This window comes from Trachymyrmex septentrionalis, unplaced genomic scaffold, assembly GCF_001594115.1.
Source record: "Trachymyrmex septentrionalis isolate Tsep2-gDNA-1 unplaced genomic scaffold, Tsep1.0 scaffold66, whole genome shotgun sequence".
NCBI lineage: Eukaryota > Metazoa > Arthropoda > Insecta > Hymenoptera > Formicidae > Trachymyrmex > Trachymyrmex septentrionalis.
The window spans coordinates 2255262-2263630 of record NW_017305843.1 but is presented as its reverse complement, the minus strand read 5'-3'; positions in this window follow the sequence as shown (position 1 = coordinate 2263630).

Here is an 8369-nt window from a genome sequence, read left to right as displayed (position 1 = left end):
CAACAATCCGTTTAGCAATAATTCATTTATTGTAACTCAATTTACTGTAACTCCATATTTATTGAAAAAAAAACATCACACTGTGTTTAGTTCACACGAATTTTGTCGAAGGACGACAGAATGTTGACAGAAATGGACGCGGAAGGATATATAGTCTATCGTTTCCATCGATTTTTGGCACACTCTTCTGCACTTTAACATACGAGTACTTTATCATACATTCATGCTTATTCATTTTTTTATCTTACTTTTTACTTTAACGACCGTCACTATTTCATTTTCTACGTCAGAAAGTCTGTTAATTAAATTATACTTTAGCAAGGAAAGAAATAGAACATGGTTAGTAGAAGAAAAGAAGTAATAGGTCAGTGCTGAATTCGAATGCTACGTCGTCCTCGTTTCCTATTCTCGGTACAATCACAGAAAAACGCATTTTCACATGTACACATTTTTTTATCTATTCTTTTATATCTTTTGTTGATGACCGTCTCGCAATCGTTTTCGGTCGCATTGCCTCGACGAGAGATTTTCATGAGATTTACAGCTTCCTGAATTTATCCCCATTCCCCAAATGTCCCGCAGAAAACGTCTCTTTTATCGTTTCACTCAGAAGGATCTTCCACATGTGATACTTGAAGCGCACTCACTTGAATCTTCCCTTGTGTACGATCGAAGATATATGTCGCTATAATTCGTGTCTTAAAATGATGATTCAAAAAAGGGTCACTTATTGCGTCTTTTGAATATTCATAAATGAATGGGCTCCTCTCTGTTTTCTCCAAAACTCTTTGTTTGATGACATAACGTTATTTAATCGCATTTTTCATTACTGCATTAATATTTCATAAAACTAAAATGTAAGAAATTATAAAATATTAACGTCTCTTTATCACGTTCTTCTGTAAATAATTGCTAAAATAAGATATTTAATCTTTTTTTATATATTTTTTCAGAAATATAATTTTTTGAACATTTTAAACTAACAATGCAACACAAGGAAGTGTTCTTCTCCGATTTTGATAAATTTATATTGTAGCCTAAATCAAAATAATAAGGGCTACGTATATTTATTATACGTGTCTATATTTATTTAGAGAGGTAAAACACTTAATTTAGTTTCTTAATTTAGTTTCTTTTAAACAAATATCGTCGAAACTACATATAAACCATATATATAAATATAATAATAGAAGAAAATTTTTTATTGCTCGTAAAAGCTGAATGATTTCAAGAGTACTTTACATCAATTTTTTTATAAAAATTTTTATTTATAAAAAAGAAATTAAAATATATTTATCTAAATTACTATATAAAATACTCTTAATCCATTTAACTTTAATATAAAAAAATTTATTTTCATTTTTTATAGTTACGATTTTTATATAACAGTATTTGCTTTGAAAAAGAATCGACTTTTTTAAAGGGGTTTTACTTTTTAAAGCGCGCATGGGCAAGTATAAAGAAATATGTGTCATTTATTTTGATCTAGATTACGCTATATTAAAAGCTCATCAAAATTGGAGAGGGGAGCACTTCTCTGTGTCCAATGTGCATAAGTTTTATTAAAATTCCTTGATCATTTTGATATTGTCAAAATTAGTTCAAATGATCTGCGTGTTATTATTTAATAAAAATACTGAAAATGTACGCAAGAATTAATAATATGCAACATATAAGATACGTTGTGTATTATTGTTGTGCGTTTTGTTGTAATTCAGAAAATTTATCATGCTGCCCTACATTCCGTATCGAAACGTCTCTGGATGTGACTGTGATGTATATCCATATCGAGATCAAATTTCACCGCGCCCGAGATATTTCTCTGCGACGTTAATGAGATCCTTTGTCATTCTTATTGTCATTCCATGCGTGAGGTCGACGTGTATTATATAAGTATATATTCTCTCTGCGTATACACCTCGCGTCGTGTGGGCATTCGATCCGCCAGGCATCATTTTTATCGCAATTTCGAAGATCACTTATCTTCAACAGATAAAACGCTAGCGTAAGCTAACTTCCCCTTATTGTTCGACCACAGATCTAGTCCCACTACTGGCCGTAAGTAGACTCATCCGTTCATGATCAGCCACGGCCTGCAGTAAGAAAATACTGCGCGTTTGTTCGCGGCTTTATTCACTCGTTTTTTATTATTATTACCCGTGGCCAATGCCAATTTGATTTTTAGTTCTATTTTTCTCTCTTTTCTTTTTCGCTTCTTTTTTCTTTTTCTACGCAAATCCTAATTTAATTGAAAATTATAACTTTTGTTGTAACACATGAATGACAATAGCGGGTAAAAATAATTTTGAATTCTAATCCTGAGATAAAACAGACCTTTTTGTCTTTATATATATAATATAGATAATATAAACAGATTATTTATGATTAATAACAATAATACGTTTAATAACAATAATGACGATAAAAATATTGATTACAAAACAATTTTGCGTCTTTTAAAAGACTTTATATAAACGAATATGTAAACGGATATATTGAATTTTACTGGAATTAAAAATGATTAATAATGAGCAGACAGGTGATTAAATAAACATGTTAAACTCTGTTGAAAATAAACACAATTAATTGGAAGATGAATGGTATCATTAGAACATGTAATATTGCTGCATCTTCCGCGCCACTTACCTTCTACCACCGCGAGTCATAATTAAAACTAACACATGGTGCCTCCGGTAACATGGCGATGTCTGACTTTTCCTGCTTGATACGTCGAGCAAGCAGATTCGATAATCGGCGAAGTTTTGATCCACCCTCGAGGCTTTATTGCCTCCTCTTGCAGCCGACTATGTTTGTAATTAGAATCGTTCGAAACTACCCGAAACTGTCCAATGGCACGGCGGATGTTATCCAGACACATAGCGGCCACACAATGGATATTTAATCTCGGCCTTCCATCTCGTGCGACCGGATTGAAATGATCGATCGCGTCGCTTTCCAACGAGCGAGTTCAATCTGCAGTAACTTTTTAGCAGTAACTCTCTGCGAGAGTTTTTCGCTATGCGCATCTTAATTCGATAAAAAAATGTAACGTACGATTACAATGAAATATCTCTGAAAGTTTCCTCAGCATGATGTATTACTTCGTTTAGCAAAATTGTCGTTCTCTCTCTCTCTCCCCCCCCTCTCTCTCTCTCTGCTCCCTTTCTGTCTTTCTCGTAATATTGTTAGAAGTTTCAGCGTGCTGAGAATAATACCAGTCGATATTGAATGCGTCACGCTAGCGCTTCTCTTCCGCGATAAGCTGATTACCAAATTCACACATAATAAGGAAGGATTTATAAAGAAATGCAAATATTTTACAAGTAATTATTACACGTTGTGTAAATTACGGTTCATTAAAGTATATCGTGACTTCAAGATATAAATTTATTACAAGTGACACGCCAGCGGTTAATCGCGTTAATTATGTCCTACATGGAAGATCTGAGGAATAAATTAGTATTATATATTTGAATAAATGTATATTATATTTAATTAATTAAAGTTGAGTTAATTGAATAAAGCAATGTGTACTCGTATCGCCGTGAATAATTATATAGTACTAATGTATTGTTAAGCACTAACATGCAAGCGAAGAATCGACATAAAGTTAATATAAGCGACGTAGCAATTGAGAGAAACAATTTGATATACGTAACCATATTATATATTACTAATTAATTTAATATGAATAATTATAATTTCTTGAGATAAAAAACGCGTTGCGTCTTGAGATAAAGCTGGCTGTTGCAAAGAAATTACTACAGGAAAAATTCAATGAACATGATCGTTCATCAGCGCAACGAAATATTCCGCATATTTTATCGTAATCATTAACCGCTTCTCTAGAGCAAGGAAACTGAGAGAAGGATCTGTATCACCGTATAGAGATGCAAAAGAACCAAGATATAAGAGTCAAAGCCAGACTCTTGCAGGATAAAAGACCGATGAAATTAGGTGCGACTAAAGCCACCAACGAACAGTATAAATTTACATCCCCAAGATCCAATCTAAAATTATATATTCTCACTCACGATCTTTTACTGCTTCTCATTATTGCTTAGATGGCATAAAAATAATTGACATTTATTAGTTTTGGCTTTTCCTTTTTCTTTTTTAAGGAAAATATGAAATATTTACTCCTATAACTACAGTGAAAAACATCTTTCACGTAACCGCAATTAAATCAACCGCAGTCTCTGTCTCTCAGTTCGTAGCTTCATTATCATAATTATCTTGCCTCGATCGAAGATGTCGCGAAGAAATCTTTTCGCAAGACGTCGATTCAATAGAAGCTGTGTAAAGGAGGCAAAACAAAGATCGACCCGACAGTCTCGCAGGACAGGCAAACCAGCGACAGGACTAGCTAGAGCAGAGACGTGCACCGGCGTGTTCCGGTCGCGGAGGCTGCGCGGAAAAATCGATAGTCGACGCTCACCGGCAGCAGCGGCGGCAGCGACGACGACGGCGACGCCGCCGCCGCCGCCGCCGCTGCCGCCGACGTCGAGCGGCGCGATAGAGTCTGCCCGATGGCGCAGTCAACGTCGGGACCGGCACCCCAAAAGACCATCCCACGCGGTTAACTTACGCTCACCAATCCACCCCTTTTCTGACTGGCCTCCCTCAAGAGATGTCGCATCCCCGGCGTAAATAGTGCCGATCGACCGCACGAGCGTCTCTGCGAGGCGTTTTAAACTCGCGTGTACGGATGACGGAAGGTGGATTTCCGAGGAAAATTTACAAAGAAAGTGCGTACAGTGCGAGTGTGCATCTGTGCATGCGTGCGTACGTGCTTCACCGGCACATTGATATCTCTTTCGTCCCGCTGCAATCCCGGCGCGACAAAATCCGCGAGGAAAGGTGACGAGCCGCTCCATGATTGTTAGCCGGGTCGACAACCTCCCGAAGACGCTTCTTCCGCGATGCCGCAACGTGCATTGTAATTATTAACTCCGGGACGACGCCGATGAGCTCCCCCGATGGACCCAAAGCGGTTCCGTTGCGAGCAACGTACACCGCAAGGTGAAAAGATACGAGTGCTTACTGAGGCTCAAAGCGAATGCGTATGTGCTTTCGCGAGGATACTCGCTTACATTTGCGAATTTAGTGCTTTCTTTTATTCGCGCATTCTCTATTGGAGCACCCTTTTCAACCTTGATGCTGGTGAGGAAATACACGAAGCAGGCGAGATTGCGTGGATTGTATTTAATAATTTGCACAAAGGGATTGACTTTTTCTCTCTAAAATTTCGGGAATTTTTATGTGCAACATCTTTTACAAACGCAGCCGTACGCAGAATTATTCGTGTAAAAAATAAATTTATGATTTGTCTGAATCCGACTTCTGAAATTCTCTGTCCAGCACACGGCGACGGGACGTTCCGTTTTTGGCGATAAAACTTCGAGACGATCGCACGTGGTCATTATTACTGAGTCCCTGTTTAAGTTTTTATATGTCAGAGTTCCCCCCCTCCCCCCCCGGGTTGCAAGCTGCGGATCTCCGACACGACCCTGCGATACGCGCCTTTTCGGGGACATTGACCTCCGCTTCCGCGTCTGTCTGGCTAGTTTATCTGTTTTCCCTGGCACTCAAACGTCCTCGAACCATCGAATTTCGATAAAGCGCATACTACAGATGCAAATGCGCAAAATATTTTTCACGGAACATTCCAAAGGCAAATTTCACGAGGTATCTCGATATCAAGCTCCTTCCTGTCGATTCGCATTTCTCTTGGATGTACATTTATCGCCTGACATTTGCTACTGCTATTATTGTTTTGGATTTCTATTATATAGAAAGAAATTTTCGAATATTATGATGTTCAGTAAATATACCATTAAGTACTGATCGTGAAATTAGTTGAGTATTAAATTTGCGAGGTGTACAATGCGAGTAATCTAACGATATAAATCCATCGTGATTAGCAGTTGCAGCTTCTTCCAGTCGATATATCTCCGCTAGTTGTTAATCGTTGCTCGAACGATACCATTAGTATCGCAATTTCCAAATTACTACCGTAATTTCTCCATTAAGTTGACCAGCTAGCACGAATTTTGCGTCGGTGTGTGATTTATGTCCTTTCCACCCTTTTATACGAACTAATTATTGCATGCAGAATTTGTCATTTGTATTTGGAACATGTAGAAATAAAAAATTAACTTAATCGCGTGACCTCACCCACATAGCGCGCAGCTAAGGATGCATGATTAAGTTGCAATGTTCCATTTGTATGCCTAATTATGTTTGTCGAACCATGCAGAGAATAAAATAACAATGATTTAATATTTATAATTGAGATACAGAATACGCGTGAAATTAAAAAACAAGTATTCAATTTTAACATATGTACAAAATTATAAAAGAGCGGTTAATATAAATTTGAGACAATTTTGAAAAATAATCCCCATTATAATTTAGATCGACGTCAGTTTTTCGCAAAAAATTAAAAAGGTCTGTTGTAAATCAAAGCATGATCATCATCGCGACACATCACGTCGCAATTTGACACATCGTGCTGTAATAGGTAGCTTCTATTTTCTACTTTTTCTCAGTTTTTTCTTTTTCACATCTCTTTTCTCTTTCGAGAATGGTTAGTCTTGAAGTTGCTCCAGCCAACTGCGCACTCATCCATATAAGGAGCGAGGTTAAAGACATTACGAGCTCCGAAAGGCGCATAATTATTGCACGGCCGTCGTTATAATTTTGCTAATATTATTTCTGTCGTGTGTGACCCATATACTCGTACACGTACAAATATTAATTTCGCTTCTCATCTCGTCCGCTTATTTAGCGATTAAATAAAGATCTAAGTCCATGAAATATAACAATGTACTTTAATACTGGATTGGATGTGTAACAGTGGATCAATTAGTAAAAAAACAAAGTAAAAGCATTACGTTTTTTTTTTATTTAATAAAAATGTAATTTTTTAAACACAATTTTTGTCATTTAATTAATACAAAAGAATTATTAGATAATTATTATAATATATATAATAAATTAGAAGAAATAAAATTTACATAAATACTTACGAAATACTTCAATTCTATATTCACTCATGTCACGAAATTGTCAATAATGAATGAGAGATCCCACTAGTACATTTTTCGCACTTGAACGTAAAGTTTGTGAAGTGTTTACCATTTTATTTTTATTCGACTTGAAATAATAATACATGACGTTCATCAGGATAATTGCAGGTGCATTAAATTTTTGTTCTAACGTACGCCCGTTACTTTTTGGATCATAAATTCTCAGAAGGTCTTTGGAGAGTCGTCGCGTTAATCGCATCGGTAATTTATTGTTAAGTATCCGTTTGATTCAATGGATAAAAGTGTCCAAATCAAATTAATTAGCTTTTATTTTAAACGTTTAATTTATGCCGACAAATACAAGGTACTTGATCAAAGTGAATTTCAAACTGTGTGTATTGCCGATCGCTTTTTCATCTTATACACACAACAATGGTATGACACGTATAATCAAATGATAAATTGAAAATTTCGTGAAATTTCGCGAAATCGTTTTGAAAGGAGCGTATTCCGGCGGATTGTCGCTTCCGGTCACGTAACAGTGATAAATTTCATTACTCCCAAATTCGAAGTGCGTCCTTTCCTGCGGAAACCATCTCAACGATTGGTCCGGACTGCTTTATGGCAATTTCACCCATTCGACGCGAAAATAAAAATTGTTTCACATTTTTCGAAGTGAGATGAGAAAGCGGAAGCGTGTGAGAAAGTTTGTCATTATTGCATCGCGTAATTTTTCCCCACAACGCGAAATGTCGATCACGTGCGAGAATTGTACAGCAGTATCATGGAATTCTATTCGCGTTGCTTTGTTCCAAAGGTTCTTTCTTCGAACTCTCGCTTCCCGAGAAAGCTTGTTGAAAGAAGGATCGTCAGATTGAGGGTATACAAATTTTATAAATAGTTCGTAAGAGAAATAAAAACATTTTTTTACAATACAGTATACCTATCTCGGATAAAATGGGATTGAAGGGATATTTTTACGGAAGGTCGTATGTTTTTTTTTTTCATTTTTCTTTTTTTTTAAAGATAAGACATGAAAAAATGCCCCTGTAATGCAGGACAGGTAATTTTTCTTAGGGTGCGGAGTCACTCGAGACCTTTACTCGTTGTAGGTCGATATTTCGTTATCGGAAAGCAGTAGCCACCTTGATGAAACGATGTGGTGGCTATCGGGATAAATTACAAAATGACAGGACGGAAAAATGTTAAGATGTTCACGATCTTTCCCAACGACATTATTGCATCTACTACGAACTGTAAATTTATGAAATTCGTTTCGCATACAGGAGACCCATTGTAACATACAAATATTTACTTTAATTTAACTTAATTTAATTT